Genomic DNA, 19,984 nt, shown 5'->3' with positions numbered 1-19,984 from the left:
TTTCCCTGATGATGAAGGATGTGGAGCATCTTTCCATGTGCGTGCTTGGCTTGGTTTCGATGTCATGCCACCATGACTGCCGGTCTCTCTCCCAGACGTGTGGCTACTCTTTGCTGGCTTGGGGACGGAGTCTACTCAGCCTTCCCTCAGCCCAGCCATGCACCCATTACCTGTGGTGTTTCATCTAGCACTTACCAGTGGCTCCTTCCTGCCTTCCTCTGTCCTTGGAGGGGGTCAGATCTCTGCATTTCTGTTTCCCATTTGTTTTCCGCCTTTGCTACCAAAGCCCATGCTCTCAGCACTCCCTGAAGCTCTGTCCCTTTGCTTGCCCAAATGCTCTCATATCCTGTCTTGCAAACCACAAACGAGCCAGCGTAATTTCCATCCAGTAGAGATACAGCTGCCTGGAGCGGGGCGGGGGGTGGGGTGAGCCAGCTGAAGACACACGGCTCCGGCTTCTGCAGAAATTGGCAGGAGGCAAGAGAAATTGTCCCAGTTTGCTAATGAATGTACAGAAGGAAATTATCTTCTTTGCTGGGCTGTTGCCTGTAAATGTGTCATTTTCTTATCCACATCATTGTGAGACACGATCAGCTGGGAAGTTTGACTATTTTGAAGGCACTGCTTTGCTCTATAATGATGACTTTGGAAGTGGGGTGCATCAGAAATATCTGGAGATTCTTCCCCCCCCAAAATAAGGTGGTTAAGATTCTCTCCTTTTTGGCAGACATGCTAAACCAGAAAGCCGGGGGTGGGGCTCGGTGCCTGAATTTTGATAATATTCTTCCTGGGACTTCGACTTAACAGTCCTGGGTGTGAACCTTGCAGTAAAGAGCTGGGATATCTGTAGTTAGGGCTGAGCTTTACGTTCTATAAACTCTTAAATTTGGGATGCAGGGGTGGGGGCAGGGGTGGCCAAAAGTTCAGATGTCCCTTAAAGTTCAATGAATAGCTATAAGTTAGAAAAATAGATTCAACTGTAGGTTAAAATACAGTTGACCCTTGAAAAATGCATGGATTTGGGGCACTGACCCCCCGAACAGTTGAAAGTCCACGTGTATCTTTGGACTCCCCCAAAACGTAACCACTCACAGCCTACCATTGACCGCAAGACTTCACGGTAACATAAATAGTTGGTTAACTCATATTTTGTAGGTTATATGTATTATATACTGTATGTATTCTTGCAGCAAAGTAAGCTGGACAAAAGAAAATGAGAATCAGAAAATCATAAGGTAGAGAAAACGCATGTACGGGATTGTGCGGTATTTATCGAGAACAATCTGCACATCGGCAGACCCCTGCAGTTCACGACCGTGTCGTTCAGGGTCAATGGCAGATCTTTATTTGTATCTGCTGTCATGGGCACATTGGCCTCAGAAAGCACTGTCGCATGGAAACAGCCAGTGTATGGTCCCTACTGTTTTCATTGCCTTTCCTCCTTTCCAAATATCTGTTGTGTTTTTCCCCTTCATGCCCAGAAGGACCAGTGACGACTTCTTGTTTTTCCTAAATATCCAGAAGCAGTTCCCATATGGGTGAGCGGAGGACCTCTTCATGCGTAATGCTCTCCATCCCACATCTGTGCAACCATCACTACCATCCATCCCACAGCGATATATAGTCTGCATTCCATGGCATTTGCGGTGACCCTTTGGAAAGTCTCATTTCATCAGTTCACGAGAAAACCTGTAAACGTTTTAAGGATGCCCACTGGGTGGAGAACACATTCAGCCCTCAGACATGGTGAATAAGGTGAAGATTAATTACATAAGCTTTTAACACAGGGACCAAACCACTTGGATTGGGTTATTGGTAGAATGGAACGAGGGACATCAAAGAAGTACAATTCATTAATGCCCCCCCACATTTTCAACCCTCCTGCTCTTCCCACGGAATCAGAGGTTCAGTGCTTAGGCACATCCCAAGATGTGGGCATTCAGTCGTAAGGTTGAGAAAGTCACCGGCAACAACAGGATGCGTCAGGTGCCATATTTCCACTTCTGGTTAAGATGGACATAGTAGGCTTACCCTCCAGCCTCAACCAATCAAGAAATAGAGAGTCAAAGAACAGTCTTCAAGACTGGACTTCAGGCACTTATGAACAGTAATCCCTGGGAGACAGAAGAACAGAGCAGGTGGAATCCCTGTCTAGTGGGTCACCACACAGCACCAGAGGGACCCGGCCTTCAAGAGAGTGGAAGGAGGCATTGGGGGGCCCAGCCCATTCCTTCCATAGCTCATGGTTGCAACGTGGCCCCGCACCACTGCACTGCAAGGGAGGTGGGGAAAGGCACCCTCCAGGGCAACCATGTGCCCAACAGACTCGGGGGCTCTGTGACCAAAAGGACAAAGGGAAGAATGGAGTGGAGTAGGGAGTGGGGGTGTCCATATCTGCCACCATCCTCAGGGGGACGATGAGGACCAGGAAAATGGCAGTAAGTGCAGTAGAAGGAGCAGATTGGAAAGGGATATTGGAATCGGTGGGGCTTTGGGAAGAGTCTGGCATGAACAGAGGACAAGGGGCTGAGCAGCTCACAGAAGATTCGCCCTTGACAGCAGATTCTTGGGTTGGGAAGAGCATGGCGCCATGTTTCCTGGGACAGCATCAGAAGAACCTGGGACCGGCTGAGCCGTAGACGGGTGCCAAGGGATGGCACGAAAGGAGGGAGGTCCGTGTGTGAAGACACTCAATGCTGACGGGAACAAGACAGAATGGACAGCAGCCTCAGGGAAGGACGAGGTCAAGAGAGACCGTGTCCTTGAAGACAGGGCCATGGGCGAGCATTTTTGCCACGGCTTTCCTGCAAACAGTGCCGAGCAGCATCTGCCATCTGGTATTTATGGACAGTCGGGGAAGGGAAGGGCCTAGAAGGAGCCAGAGCGAACGTCCGGGAGGTGCCTCTCCCGGAGGCCGGCGTGGGCGGCGGGAAGTCAGGCGGGTCAGATGTCTGTGGTCAAGACATGACTCACAAGCAGTGGCTGGGGACACTGGAGAGCCGTTGACAGGGGGCTTTGGAGGGGGACCCATGCTTCCTCCCAGAGCCGCGATGCCAGGCTTGTGCCTCCGACGGCCGATGCCACCCGCCTTCCCGGACAATGACACCACCCCCAGAAGCCACCTCCGTGCTTATGAGTCAGCAACTCACCCCCGATACGACGACGGGACGTTCTCACTGATGCACTTTGATCCTCTTCCAAGTGCTTTCCTTGGTGTCCCTGAGAGTCCTGAGTAAGCCCCACGGCTCCTTTCCTTTCCTTCTCTTTGTTTTTTCTTAACAGCCCAGAAATCCCCAAGTCCCCTCATTCTCCAGGAATCAGACTGATGTCATCGAAACCTCAGCATGTGCTTTCCATTAATGATGGAAACTTTCCTTCTCATGACCGAAGGAGTTTATGAGACACTCAATGGTGTACCCTAACATCTTTATGATTGAAAAAAAAAATGACCATTGTCATTGGGAAGATCATCTGCAGATATAAAAAAAAAAATCTACAAAAGTTAATAAAAAGAGACTCTGTACTGTTTTTATCAAATTCCCATCGTCTATAATATAATCCGCTCTGTCAAGCTATGAAAGGGAAGCATGTAGTGCTCACTAGCAGCATCTTGATCTCATATGGAGAGGTTGAATATGTGTCAATTATTTTTAAAATATGCACCACTGACAGAATCTAGAAGCTCCAGATGTTAAAGGCTAAAAAAAAAAAAAAAAAAGAGTTTATCCCCTGGAGTTTTGTTGAAATTCTGTGGTGTTTATTCATGTCCTTTCCCTTAGTAAGACCATTTATTCCCTTGTTTCGGAGAAGTCAGTGATGGTGAAGGCTTCTCCTTCCCCATGTTTCAATGGCCGTGAAACATTTTCTTCTTCCCCAGACACTTGACATTTGCTCACCTTTTCTCACACATTAACACATTGGACCCATGAGCTCGGTCAAGGCTGCCTTGCCTCCTGATACGTAGGGTTGTTTTCGTTCAAGTGTTCAGGGACACGTGCTGGCCAGAAAGTCAGCGATTCTTACCTTGTAAAGGCTCATCGCATCTTGCAGGAGAACGAAGAGCAGAATGGGAGCAGGTACTTGGCTGCTCTAAGTGATCACTTAATTTTCTCTTGGAGAGACAGCATGAGTGGGGGATTTGCTGGCTGAGGTCTGACCCCAGTTGGTTCCCCTAACCTCCTGGGACCTTCCTGAGCTACCTATAAACTCTACAGGGAAGACTTCCAAGCTCCATTTCCGTTCAAACACCACTTGGCTTTCTTCCAGCAGAGAGACAGCATTGAACTATGGTCGCCATGCATCCCTGCTCCAGCATTTTGCCAGATGATGATGGGATTGGTCACAGTTAAAAAAAAAAAAAAATACAACCCTTCCAGATTGTGGTAACTTTTTCCTCTAAGAGCCTGAAAAAATGTCCCCAAAGATACCAGGTCTCCATCACTAGAACCTGGGAATATGACCCTCTTTGGAGAAAGGGTCTTTGCAGGCTGTCCACATCTAAGCTCAGCCTTGCCTGAACATCTACCCATTTAGGACTTGGAGGGGATGAAGGTCCACAGCAGAATCCAAGAAGGGAAATCCTTTTCTGATGCACGCTAAGGGTAGAGGGGCTAAGGTTGCCCAACATTTGCAGTGTTGTATCCTGAGGCCCCGGGCAAATCTTATCCTTCCAGATTCCACCCCACCAGAGCTCAGAACTGGCACAGTCTGAAGACTGAGAGGTTGAGGTGAGTCACCAGCAGAAGCTGGAAATAAATCCTCAGTCTTTGTATTTAGGTCAGTGCCTCCCAAAGTACAGAGTTCTTCATCCATTTGGCATATCTATGCGATCAAACCTGGCATCTGACCACAGCCTCTGCCAAAGACGGCAGAAGAGTGAGGTCAGCCTTGAAAATAATATTCCAAATGTGTTGGATCTCCAGATTTCTCTCAGGATACGAAGCTAGAATCCATATATTAACAACCTGAGTATGTTTCCCGACAGGAATAAACCAGGAGCATGTGCACATCTGCTCCAGTAAATGAGAGACCAGAGGGGATGAAGTAGGGAAGCCCCCTCCCTCAGGGTGGCTGCAGGTTCCTTTCAGAGGTGTCCTTACTGGATGGTCGACACTTCTTTTTAACTGAATATTATAGTAACCTGAGAATTTTAAAAGAGTTTGGTTTTTAAAGTTATGTGGCACTGTCATATCCAAATTGCAGTGGTAACTCAGTGAAAGTCACTAACATCGGGCGCCTGGGTGGCTCAGTTGGTTAAGCAACTGCCTTCGGCTCAGGTCATGATCCTGGAGTCCCGGGATCGAGTCCTGCATCGGGCTCCCTGCTCGGCAGGGAGTCTGCTTCTCCCTCTGACCCTCCCCCCTCTCATGTACTCTCTCTCATTCTCGCTCTCTCAAATATATAAATAAATCTTTAAAAAAAAAAAAAAGTCACTGACATCTTAATTGCTGGGGTTACCCTCATGAGAAGCTCAACAGCATGGCCATAAGTATAAATTCATATAATATGTAATGCATATTACATATATTAACTTTTTAAAATCTATCAGTCATCTATCTCTTACCAATTCTATCAATTCTCATCTATCTGTATCTATCTACCATCTATCAAATTTATAAATTTTCCATTTATCCATGTCTATCATCTATCTATCTAGCCATCCACCTTTTATCTGACCTATATATCCATTCATCTATCTATCTATCTGTCTATCTATCTATCTATCTATCTATCTATCTATCTATCTATCTATCTACCTACCTATCTATATCATCTATCTATCCATCTATCCATCCATCCACCTATTATTTATGACCTATATATCCATTCATCTATCTACCTATCTATCATCTATCATCCATCCATTCATCCATCTATCCATCCATCCATCCATCCATCATTATCTATCTATCTACCTACTTATCTATATCATCTATCTATCCATCTATCCATCCATCCACCTATTATTTATGACCTATATATCCATTCATCTATCTAACTATCTATCATATCTATCATCCATCCATTCATCCATCTATCCATCCATCCATCCATCATTATCTATCTATCTATCTATCTATCTATCTATCTATCTATCTATCTATCTATCTACCTATCTACCTATCTATCTATATCATCTATCTATCCATCTATCCATCCATCCACCTATTATTTATGACCTATATATCCATTCATCTATCTACCTATCTATCATCTATCTATCATCTATCATCTATCTATCATCTATCCATCCATCCATCCATCCACCTATTATTTATCTGACTTATATATCCATCCATCCATCCATCCATCCATCCATCCATCCATCCATCCATCCTATTTATCAATCTATCCATCTGTCCATCCACCCATCATTTATCTATCTGTCCTCCACCATCTATCATATCTATCTATCTATCTATCTATCTATCTAGCATGTATCCATTCTTCCGTTCATAGATAATATCCTCAGTGACTCTGCTATTATTCTCATTCTTCAGATGAAAAACCACGTGATAGGGTCATGAGTTACCTTAGGAAGGTGTCATTGTCCTAAGAGATGGCGCTGACACGTGGCTCTCCTACCTCTTTTACTAAAGATGTGTGTGTGTGTGATTCACAAACCCCTGGAACATTTTACCTGCTTCAGACACATCATTACACCACATCAATTGTAGACATCATTTATATTAAATTGTGTTGTTGTACTATAGAATAAGGTAATTCAGTTGTCATTATATATATCCACCAGATACTTAATTCTATTAAAACTTACTATTGCTGTGTAGAGTCCCTTGAAAATACCTTTTAACCAAGTTTTTTGAGTGTGTTTTGAAATAACTCTTTTTGATGGTTGTTGGAAGGTAAATTCACATTTGTGAGCTTCCCAAGCTCTAGAGCTCCAAGGGAGTGGGGATTTACCATATAGTCAGCTTCTCCTTAAGCCTGTATGAGCCCGTGTAAGTCCTTACACTTACCTCGGAGAGGGACACCAGCGTTTACTGCCATGGCCAAATTTGGTTCTTTATTTTACTGCTGATGTAATAATCACTTACTATCTGATGGATATTGAACTATTTTACCTGCTATACATGTGTTTTTTTAAACATCTCAGTTAGTAATATTCCCACTCTCTCCAGCAGTCAGGACCTAAAGGACTGGATTTTGCCGTGGGAGATAGCCCAGCCGTCAGAGCTCTGTGCCCATAGCAGGTGGAAGTAAGTAAAAAATACTCTACCTCCCCAACACCACGGGTCTTAGAACAGCAAATGTTGATTATTTGTTGTTAGCATATTAATTTATTGTATAAATAGTATGTTAGCTTATTAATTTATCATAATTAATAGAATTAGCATATAATTTATTATATACTAGTATAAATTATATATATGATATAAATTATATATAATTTATTATTATATTATTAATCCTGATAGTATATGAAGTTGTTATAGTAGTACATCAACTTATTATAATCCTGATACTATATTAATTTATTATACATAGTATATTAATCTTGATAGTATATTATTTTATTATAGTAGTATATTCATTGTAATACTGATAGTATACTAATTTATATAACCCTGATGGTATATTAACTTATTATATATAGTGTATTAATCCTGATACTGTGTTAATTTATTATAGTAGTTTATTACTTTATTAGAATCCTGATAGTATGTTAACTTATTATATATATTAATCCTGATAGTATATTAATGTATAATAATAACATATTAATTTATTATAATCCTGGTAGTATATTTATTATAATCCTGATAATATATTTATTATATATAGTATATTAAACCTGATAGCATATTAATTCATTATAGTAGTATATTAATTTATTATAATATGTATTATAGTAATATATTAATTTATTATAAGTCTGGTACTAAATTAATTTGTTATAATCTTGATAGTATATTATAGTGATATATTTATTGTAAGTCTGATACTAAATTAATTTGTTATAATCTTGATAGTATATTATATTAGTTTATTATAATCAAGGGACGCCAATAGACACTTGTTCCTACAAGGAAGCCATGACATAACAGTCACTCACGATACATTGTCTAAACTTCATATAATTATTTTTGGCAGGTGGCCACCAAGACCAAGTGGGTTTGCATGCAGTAATTCCATACGGTGGTTTTGGTGACCTAGAATGATCTTTTGCATGAAATGTCTCCTGAGACTTCACAAAGTCACTGCATTGCTCAAATCCAGAAACTCTATGGGTGAGTGATGGGGATATTTCTGTTGCTGGGATCAGTCTGACTTTGAAACATTTCCTTGGTTAAAATGATGTGAGGGATATGGAAGGTACAGGGGATTGGAGATTGTGTGCATGTGTGCATGCATATGAGAGAGAGAGGGAGGGAGGGAGAGGAAGGCACAGGAAGGATGCTCATTTATAGGGAACATATTAGCTGTATTGAGAAAGGTTCCCCACCCATTCTGCCATGAGCCCCCATGATAGGGTAATAATCATGCTATTCTCAAGGTAGATTATTAGGGTTTATGCATCTGTGGGGTTTATGGAAAATGTGGGTTTTCCATGGCTTTGCCAGTTGATAGGACCTTAAAATGCCATTCATTTGGGTCAAGCTACCATGTGAGAAATACTATATTTGGGGACAATGGTTGGAAGGACCACTGGTCCCAGATAGCATGGGTTTTATTTTATTTGAATATGTCTGCAATTCTCCAGAAAAATTTAATCTAATCATGATGAAAACTTTGGAAGGCAGACTATTTAAAAAAGTTACTCTTCCCCTACCCCCTTGACCTGAAATTTGTTAATATATTCCTGTCAACCACAATTTTCAACTCTGCCTAGACCATCCAAAAGCTGAATTCTGGACCTCTTCTGTTGTAATTCTACACAGAATTGCTTCCTCTGAGCATCACTTTGTTATTACTCACTGGGGGTTAAGATTGAAAATATTTATAGCAGAGTGTATTTACAAATTGTGTCACTCTCTTCACTGTAGGGGAATTAATGAAGACATGTTTGGTATTAATGACTCAGAGATATGACTGGAACAGCTTTCCTTTGTGGGAAGGAAATGTTGGGAAATCGTTATTCATATAACAAGAGAGGTCTCACTTTTTCCCTTGGCTGCCAGGAAGTTCGTAAGTCAGTCACCTTTAAAAATCTTGTCATTGTGGTTGACAGGGATATATTTATATTAACAGATTTCAGGTCAAGGGGATGGGGGAAGAGTAAATTTTTAGATGTCTGCCTTCCAAAGTTTTCATTATGATTAGAGTAAAGTTTTCTGGAGAATTGCAAACCTACAAAAGTAGGGAGAGGGGCACCAGGGTGGCTCAGTCGGTTCAGCATCTGCCTTTGGCTCAGGTCATGATCTGAGACAAGCTTGCATGTCAATGCGGCACTGACACATAAATCATCATCCCAACACTCTCCTAAATCAAACACAAATGAGGCTGTCATTTGGAATGTGCGTCCAGTTCATAGCTGCTGCTGGGTTTATAGGGTCTTGGGATTGAGCCTGGCGTCGGGCTCCTTGCTCAGTGGGGAGTCTGCTTCTCCCTCTCCCTCTGCCCCTACCACTTGCTCATGCTCTCACTTTCGCATAAATAAAAACCCTTAAAAAAAAAAAGTAGGGAGAATAGTCTATTGTATTCCCCCATGTACCCATTATGTTGACTAATACCAACCCATGGGCAATGCTGTTTAATCTACACCCATACCTGTCCCCTCCTACAACCCTCAGACTTACCTTGAAGCTAATCCCAAGCATGGGAGAATTGCATTCATTTATTTAATTACATCTTATTTTCTTGTGCATAGCATTAAGCACTATACACAATACATTAGGAATACATGCATATTTACAAAACTCATCTTTTTGCATAATTCATTGAACTTCTGTTAATATGCTGGACTTGGTGCTCAGTCCCAGCCTTGGAAACCAACCCAAGACCATCCCTTGGTGACAGGAGGGTGTCCGATTGTGTGGTCTTGCTATGGCATTGATGGCCCTTACCTGAGTTTCTCCTTTTCTTGGACCCTGATGACATTTTCTGGAGAGAAAAGATGCAATTAAAAAAAAAAAAGTCTATCTTATGATTGGACTATTAGTAAGATACTCCAGGGGCCAGAAGAGACCAATAATTCTTTTTTTCCCCTCTGTCATAACTCAATCCAGAGTTTGGATTCCATTCCCCAAGGAGGCATGGCTCCTTCCCCAAGGAGGCATGCCATCCGATCTTCTGGGATTCTGGAAGGAAAGCCCATTCTAGGCTAGCACGAGACGAGTTTGTATGTGTGCAACCTGCTTAGATCAGGAGGTGAGGTGGGCCTGATGCTTCCTGGTACTTTCCCCCTCGTCTATGAACCAAGAAGCCAAGACGCCATATCGACCAGCCTTGCTCCACCATCTTTTCTTTTCTTCAAAACACCATCTTGCTGCTTCAATGCCTATATAGGTTCAACTGAGCTCTCAAGCTTGCATGTCAATGCGGCACTGACACATAAATCATCATCCCAACGCTCTCCTAAATCAAACACAAACGAGGCTGTCATTTGGAATGTGCGTCGAGTTCATAGCTGCTGCTGGGTTTATAGTCTTGCGAAATTGGTATTTACGGTTAGTCCACTTAAGCAGTTATGATCCTCTCGGTTTGTGTGCACTTGGCAGCGGGGGAGACATGCCCTGGCTGCTTGTAGAAGTAGAAGTAATGGACTGTGTTTTCCAAAAGTATTGACTCAGAGCAATGGAAGCTGTTAAGTGCAGGGCTGTTTGGTGCTAGTTAGGAAGAATGGGAAGTCGGGAGGACCACCCCCTCGGCTGGGGCCTGTCCACAGGTACCATGGGTGTTACAGAGGATGGATTCTCAAAGACGGAAAACCCTTGTTAACAAAGCAAATAGAGAGAAAGTCTGTGGAATCCCAGAAGGGAGATTTGCAGGAAAATGTGTCATCTGGCGTCAAAGACAGGGGGCAGTTAATAGATTGTTTCTTAAGCTTTTTGGGTTTCCTCCTGACTTCTGCTCAAAGCTGTAGAGCATGGCTCGGCAATCTTTTTCTGTAAAAAGGGTAAATATTCTTGGCTTTTGTTTGCCATATGTATGGTCTCTGCTGCAGCGTCAGCTCTGCCCTGTGAGCAGGTAAATGGATATAGACAATACGTAACCCAGGGGCATGGCTGTGTTCCAATAAAACTTTATTTATGGACACAGAAACTTGAATTTCACGTAATTTTCAGGGTCACAGAAGATTCTTCTTTTGACTTTTGCCCAACCATTTAAAACAAGGCATGAATTAATCTTAGCTGACCTATACCAGGCAGCTCACAAGATTTGGCTCATGGGTCATTAGTTCCCAACTCCTGGTCTAGATGACTTGCTTTAGTCAGGGGTCTTCAGAGAAACAGGACTGATTGGATATATATGTAGGAAGAGATCTTTTCTAGGGAATTGGCTCACATGATCATGGAGGCTGTGAAGTCCCACCATCTGCTGTCTGCAAGCTGGAGGACCTCCCAACTTGGCTGCCTGGACAAGAAGACGGGAAGCGAATGCTCCATGTCCCAGGATTCTTGGCATCTGGGATCCTCACCTGAGCCAGATTCTTCCAGGTAGATCTGCTGTTATTGCATGAGGCCCAGAGATGAGCTTTGACGTGCACCCGTCACAGCAGAAGAGCACATCTTCCCATCTGCATGCTGGCAGGGGGAGACCTGGTTCTTCTGGGGATGCCAGAGGAAGAGTCCACATGGGGTCCAGTCCTGACATCATGGGGGCTGATGATGATGGGGGGAGCTGTGTGGCTTCTGATCAAAGGCCCCACGAGCTACGGGTGTTTGCCTTTATTTTATGGACCCTGGGGCCATCATTTCCATCTGTGAACCATGCAGCCTGGTCCTCTGACCCTTCTCAGGGCTCATTCATTCCCTTTAATAGGGTCTGTGTTCACATCTCTGTTTTTATAGAAGTACAGGTGACACACCATGTTATATTAATTTCAGGTGCATGCCATAGTGATTTGACAAGTCTACACATTGTGCTGTGCTCCCCATGTGTGTAGACACCACCTGCGCCATCCAACACTATTCCAGTACCACAGACTATATTCCCTGTGCTCTGCCTTTCATCCCCGTGACTTTTCATTCCATAACTGGCATTCTGTACCTCTCACTCTGCTTCTCCCATTTTGCCCAACCCCCCACCTCCTTCACTCTGGCAACCACCTATTTGTTCTCTGCATTTATGGGTCTGTTTCTGCTTTTTGTTTGTTTATTCCTGTGTTTTGTTTTTCAGATTCCATCTATAAGGTGAAATCATATGGTATTTGTCTTTCTCATTTTGCTTAGCATAGTACCTTCTAGCTCCCTCCATGTTGTCCCAAATGGCAAGATCTCATCCTTTTTATGCCTGAGTAATATTCTGGATGCTTCTCTTCTTTCCTATTTGTAGGAAAGCAATACCCCATTTCTTTCCCATGATGGTTGGGAATGGCTGGGAAGTCACATTTCCTTCCTGCTCACATCAACCAGACTGGTTCTGGTCCCTGCAAGTCAGAAATGTGTCTGCAACAATGGCTGGTATTCACTGGGTATCTCCTGTGTGTCAGGCACAGTGTTCTAAAAGGACTACATTTAAAGACCTCAACGCTCCTGGGTGTGGAGGCTCTTAGGGCCTTCTTTTTTGGATGAGGAGATTAACATTGAGGGAGGACAAAAGGCCTCTAGAAAGTTAAGAAGTTAAGGAGAAGAAGCACATGGCATTTCACCTATGCAGCCTACTTTCATAGCTAAGACTTCCAGCCACTGAGCTCTGGGACCTGGGGGACAAGAAGGGGAACAGGTGGAGAAAATGGTTGCTGGCTCTGTCCTCCTGACGTCTAAACACTGATTGCTTTTATGTGTCTGCAACTCAACTCAGAGGGATGTACCATTGAGCTGGCATGACTCGCCTTTGGGATGTACCCATGGGTCAGGCCATCAGACGGGACTGTTCAAGTGGTTTTGTTTCAATATGGCCTGTGATGGATAATGGGCTATGGTGCCCAGTGTGGGTCAAATATTGGTTTACATGTCCCTGAGGAGATATTTTTCAGATGAGATGAACATTTATATTAGTAGGCTTGGCGTTAAGTGAATTGGCTACCACAGTGTGGGTGGGTCTCACCAAATCTGTTGAAGGACTTAAGAAAAAATAGACTCAGGGTCACCCAACGAAGAAGGAATTCTGCCTCCGCAGCACACCATAGAAATTCCACCTGAATTTCCAGCATGCTGCCTGTGGACTTTGGACTGAAGCCTTCAACATCAACTCTTAGCTGAATTTCCAGCCTGCTGGCCTGCCCTGTGAATTTTGGACTTGCTGGCCCTCAAAATCATGTGAACCAGTTCCTTAAAATAAATCTCTGTCTCTCTCTATGTAGGTAGACAGATAGATGGATAGATAGAGAGATATGATGGATGGATGGATGGATGGATAGAAAGATAGATAGATAGATAGATAGATAGATAGATAGATAGATAGATAGATAGATAGACAGACAGACAGACAGATAGATAGATAGATAGATAGATATGATGATGGGTGGATGGATGGATGGATGGACAGACATAGGGATGCATAGATGGAAGGATAGATAGATAGATGGATAGATAGATAGATAGATGTAGATAGATATGATGGATGGATGGATGGATGGATGGATGGATGGATGGATGGATGGATAGATAGATGATAGATAGATAGATAGATAGATATGATGGATAGATAGATAGACAGACATAGGGATGGATAGATGGATGGATGGATAGATAGATAGGTAGATAGATGATAGACAGATGGACATAGGGATGGATGGACAGACAGATGTAAGGATGGATGGATGGTTAAATAGATAGATGATAGGTGATGGATGGATATATAGGTCAGATAAATAATGGGTGGATGGATGGATGGATAGATTGATAGATAGATACGGATAAAATGAAGAGATACAGATAAGGATATAGAGATTTCTGTATCTCTCTCTGTGTCTGTATCTCTACCTCTCTTGATCTCTTGTTGCTCCTCTCTCTGGAGAACCCTAACTAGTATATAGCCCAAAGAACACAAAGCAAGCATAGCACCACACAATAGCTGGACCACGTGTGGTTCCAGGGAAAAGTTCATTCCCGCAATCTCCATGAAAGGATTAAACTATTTCAGGAATCACTGACCTGCAGCAAAATCCAAGGACGCCCTGTCTAGACAGGTCTTTGGTTTTACTGCATCTGAGCAGAGCCCAGTGCAAATGTGCACAGGATTTTCTTGCACAATCTTCTAAATACCTGTGGTCTGTTAACTGGGAGGTCAAGATAAGTGACTTTTATTAAGATGTCTAAACCTCAGACGCTGAGCGGGATTTTCAGGCTCTGACATCAGGTCTCAGTTTGGCGAGAGCAGCATGAGGTTCACAGGGGGCTACAGCATCCATAAGACATTTTTAGAATTGAAGGTTTTTTTCCCCCTGAGATGGTTTTGCATTCACTGGTGGGTCAAACTATTCAACAGGAGCCCTCTGGCCCTAGTGGGGAAGCTGCCCCTTCTCCCCCAGGCGAGTGTCCTCGGTGGGTAATGGAATCCTCTGGGCGCGGCAGTTTTGAGGAGCCTGGGTGCTGGCTCTGGGCGCTTCTGGAAGCATCAGTGGCTCCATCCTGCAGCTGTGTGCATGGTATTGCAGGCTGTCCACATTCTTCAGCGACGACTGCATGGGTCTTGTTTTTATTGCTTAGCAGTTCGACAGGATAGCCACATACTTCGATAATCTGCTGACTCCCTCCATATGCCTCCCTCCTACACATTCATAATTTGGAAGTGAAAGCAGTGTGAGACCCCCTCCCCTGCTAATAGTTTTCGCCCAACACTGTTGTCTTGCAGCCCTGATATCTCCATGAATTTCTGTTTCTTTCCCCCGGGCTGTGTCCACCTGGGCTCAAGCCGTTGCTGTGCTTACTACAAACCTGACTCCCCGTCCTAACTTAGCAGTACTCGAACCCTACAAACCCTCCAGGAGATCCTGTTTGCCCAGGGCCATCAGAGGAGCTCCCCTCGTTTACAGCCAAGCCTTCTGCTGGCTCAGCCTGCTCCTTTCCCACTCTGTCCACAATTCTCAGACCAACCTAAGTAGATGATGGTTTTTGCAGAATGCTCCTGATTCTCCGTCAATACTGACCTGGCCCTTTTCCATTTGGAAACTAAAAGCAAGCGGCTCCCCAACCATTATATTCCCTCACCTTGTGCTTGGGAGCATAGCTCTGCAACAAAATTTTATATCCGTGCACTTTTTAAAAAAATAGACTTTAGTTTTTAGAGCAGTTTTAGGTTCACAGTATAATTAAGTGGAAGGTACAGAGAGTTCCCATATACCCCCTTCCTCCACCCATGAAGAGCCTGCCCTCCTATGAACATCCCGCACCAGCATGGGACACTTGTAAAATTAAAATAGATGAACCCACATTGATGCATGATTATCACCGCGAGTCCGTAGTTTACATTAGGGATGACTCTTGGGGGCACACATTTTGTGTGGGTTTGGGCAAATACACAGTGGCATGTGTCCATTGTTGTGGTGTGACACAGAATAGTTGCCCTGCGCTAAAAATCCCCTGTGCTCCACCTGTTCATACCTCCCTTCCCCCACCCCTGGCAACCCTTGACCTTTTTACCGTCTCCATAGTTTCTCCTTTTCTAGGATATCATAGAGTTGCGATCATACAGGATGGAGCCTTTTCCGATTGCCTTCTTTCACTCACTAATTTGAATTTAAAGTCCCTTCCCAATGTACTTTTGTTCCTTTCTGATAAGTGCTATTTATTAATTTTAAAAAATTTACAACAGCGAACCTGATTTTTTTTTTAATTTAAATTTTGTTAGTTAACGTACCATGCAATATTGGTTTCTGGAGTAGAATTCAGTGATTCATCACATGCGTACAACACCCGATGCTCATCCCGACAAGTGCCCTCTTTTTAAATGATAGTTCCCGCTGAGTTTTGGGGTCCAAGGTAAAGAGAGAGTTGTGCCTTTACCTATTTATTGTAATACCTGTCAACATTTCAGGATCCATAATGGGGATTTTCTTTCCCCTAAACTTCCCCGACCCCCAGCTACCATCAACCAACAATTGCTTCTCTCTTATACTTACATTTCTAAACACTTGTATTCTTCCAACAGGGCAACTGGGCAGAAATACGTATGTACAGACATTCAACGGCCTTCACCACCCAGACCACTGGCCTCACTGCACAATTATTCCTTGGGGTCTGCCGTCATCCTAGAATATATAGAACGGAGGACTCACCCAATTTACTATTTTAGAAATATTCTCTAAATGTGAACAAGTGTCTCACAGCTCACAAAATCCCATCATCTTTCCCAGGGTCCCGCCACTGGCAGACGTCACTTCCCTGGGCCCCCCTCCCAGGTACAGTGGGCAGAGGGCTCCCCATAATGAAATGCAGTGATGTCTACTGGCAGTCGCCCAACCAGGCTGGAACCATTTGGAGAGGAAATCCACATGAGTCCTTCTAAATGGCTTGGGGTCTGCAGAAAAGGAAGTTTGACCAGAGGGTGGCAGGACCCTCCCGGTATCTTGTCATGGGGTCATGGTCAACACCCAAGCCATCGGATGACATCTGCATTGTGCATCAACATGGCTGGAGGCCTGTACCTTCGACGTCCCTCTAACGAAAGCCCCTACCTGTGTCTGGGTTGGAGATGAATAAGGACAACCCAGTGTTGAATTTAGTGGCCAACGTCTGGAGCCAGACATTGCTGTCTTTGTGAAAAGAGCTTCATTACCACTGGTCCATGTGGCCTCCTTGACCACGTTGTTCTGGCCATCATGGCACCCAGCTTGTCCTCTGAGAGCAAATGGGCTCCATTGAGAACAGGGAACCTCCATTGCTGATGATGATGGTCCACATGTTGAGTGGGAAGGTTCTAGAGTTGTATTATCTAACATGATAGCGACCTGACCCCTATGGCTAATGAAATTGAAATTGAAATTATTTAAAATAAAATAAAATTTATAAGTCACTTCTTTGGTCAAATGAGCCACATTTCCAGTGCTCAGCAGCCACCCTATTGTACCTCATTGCTTGGAACATTTTCCCATAACTGCACAGAATTCTGTAGGACTCACCATGCTGGTCTAGACACTGGATATTTCTAAGAAATATCCAATTACAAAGACGTTAAAGTATTTTCAATTTCTGGAATTCTTCTGATTATAAGGTTCTAAGGCACGTGGATGACACCCACATAAAATACATCTGGCAACATTCTCTTCATTACCAGGACACAAATCTATCTACCTCAAAACTTGCGGCTCACTAGATAATGTAAAAAGTCCTGCTATGAAAGAAAGCCAGATTCTGAAGAATCCCTAAAATCGCCCTGTTTCTAAATAGGTATGCATAGTCATATTATCCGTGTGTAGTGTAGTTATGGAAGTCTATGACTCTGTATAAACACGTATCTGCATATCCTTACGTTCCGTTACTACCATGTTATCACCTCTAGAAGAACAAAAGACAAGACTTGGGCTTCTCAGAGGAGGAACCAGCAAAAACCATCAAGAAGCAAAAAACGTTGACCAGTCGTGTTTGAAAATGAGACATGAGAGCTGTGCCCAACACCATTGAGATGCACAAGATTGCCCGAAGTAAGAAGGCTGGCTGTTGGGCACTTGGGGGGCTCAGTGGGTTAAGCGTCTGCCTTTGGCTCAGGTCATGATCCCAGGGTCCTGGGATCGAGTCCTGTGTTGGGCTCCCTGTTCAGCAAGGATCCTGCTTCTCCCTCTGCCCCTTCCCTTGCTGGTTCTCTCTTGCTCTCTCTCTCTCAAATAAATAAAATCTTAAAAAAAAAAATAAGTAAGAAGTAAGAAGCCTAGCTGTCCTAATGAGAGGAATGCTCAGCCGGCTGGCAAAGACACCAGAGAATTTGTTGGACTTGACACAATCACCGTTGATCTGTTTTAAAATCACTCGTCCGTTGCAGGTGTCCTTGCTCAAGTAGATTTCTTCCACGTGCTGAGAGAGCAGGTTCCTCGCCAAATTAGTGCTCTGCCGTCTGCCACACCTGCCTCCCGAGCTATGCTTGTTTCTGTTTCTTGGCTTTTTGCTGGGGATGTTTTTGCTGCTGTGGTTCCAACCCCATGCAGCTGCAAGGGAAAAAGCACGTGTGTGCCCACCCCTGGGATGTTTCCCTGGTGCACACCCTTCCACTCACATTCCTTTGAACAGAACTCAGCCACTCGGACACATCGCACCATAAGCCCAGCTGCGAAACGTCAGGCTGAGAAGAGGCAGCAATTGCTTTTCTGTCCATTAGCGGTCCCTAACCACTGGTACGACCATCTGTAGGTGCGCATGCGAAGCGATCAGAACACCCATCCCTCGCTGCCGGGACTGCAAATTAGTGCCGTCTCTTTGGAAATCCACTTGGCACCATCTTGCAAAGCTGAACATGACCCAGCAGTTCCCCTGGTTGGGATAAACTCTGTAGAAACTCTTGCGTACGTGTGCACGTGTTCTCATGCCCTTAGCGATAATGTCTGTACCGGTGATAAATGCAAACAACCCACACGTGCGCCCACGGGAGAACAAATATATAGAGTGCGGAATAATTGCACAATGCAATGTTGTGCAAACGGGGAGATAACAAATTAAATCTGTATGCAACGTTATGGGTGAATCTTAGCAATTCAGTGTGCACAGAAAAAATACACAAGACAAGACAATGAGCTATCAATGAGTAAAACTCAAAAAATATGTCATACTTATATGACATATATAAGTGTATACATATTATATATATATAATATATATTATACATAATACAACATGCATAATTTGTATAATGTAGATAAGACACATATATGTAATACACACGTATGTGTACATACGTGTGTATGTGTAATATATGTACATACACATATATATTACATATGTGTGTCTTAGAAATTCTTAGAAATATTAGAAATTCAGTGTTGACAGAAAAAAAAAAATACAGAAGACCAGACAGTGTACTGTCAATAAATAAGACTCAAAAGTAGTCATGCTCATATATATATATCTAAGATATATATGAAACATGTATTACCTATAATATAATAATATATATAATATAATAATCTGTATGATAATATATATACTATAAATAAGGCATGTATATGTAATTTATAGATAATATATAATATATTAATATATAATATATAATAATGCAATATTACATATGATAATATATAATATGAATAAGACATATATGTAATTTATAAACATCTGGGTGCATGTACCCCTTCGGTTCCCTACATTTGTATCTTTGGGGTAAACACCCAGTAGTGCAATTGCTAGGTCCTATGGTAGCTGTTTATAGCAGCAATGTCCACAATAGCCAAACTGTGGAAAGAGCCCAGATGTCCATCGACAGATGAATGGATAAAGAAGACGTGGTGTATATATACAATGGAATATTATGCAGCCATCAAAAGGAATGAGATCTTGCCATTTGCAACGACGTGGTTGGAACTGGAGGGTGTTATGCTGAGCGAAATAAGTCAATCAGAGAAAGACATGTATCATATGACCTCACTGATATGAGGAATTCTTAATCTCAGGAAACAAACTGAGGGTTGCTGGAGTGGGGGGGGTGGGAGGCATGGGGTGGCTGGGTGATGGACACTGGGGAGGGTGTGTGCTATGGTGAGCGCTGTGAATTGTGTAAGACTGATGAATCACAGACCTGTACCTCTGAAACAAATAATGCAATATATGTTAAGAAAAAAAAAAAGAAGAAGAAGAAGGTAGCGGGAGGGGAAGAATGAAGGGGGGAGATCGGAGGAGTAGACGAACCATGAGAGACAATGGACTCTGAAAAACAAACAGGGTTCTAGAGGGGAGGGTGGTGGGAGGTTGGGTTAGCCTGGTGGTGGGTATTGAGG

General features: G+C 43.3%; 1 long non-coding RNA gene across 1 annotated transcript; it reads left to right on the top strand.

The window, feature by feature from the left end:
* The first annotated feature begins 431 nt into the window (after positions 1-431).
* Positions 432-19,744, top strand: LOC135361893 (uncharacterized). Its single transcript, XR_010406011.1, has 3 exons — positions 432-7,217; positions 8,113-11,618; positions 16,216-19,744. It is a non-coding gene; the product is annotated as an uncharacterized LOC135361893 (long non-coding RNA).
* Positions 19,745-19,984: the final 240 nt, after the last annotated feature.

The sequence above is a fragment of the Mirounga angustirostris genome, unplaced genomic scaffold, assembly GCF_029215605.1.
Source record: "Mirounga angustirostris isolate CCGP_5_RB_7025 unplaced genomic scaffold, mMirAng1.0.hap1 SCAF_11, whole genome shotgun sequence".
NCBI lineage: Eukaryota > Metazoa > Chordata > Mammalia > Carnivora > Phocidae > Mirounga > Mirounga angustirostris.
This window is presented reverse-complemented; position numbering and strand designations above follow the sequence as displayed.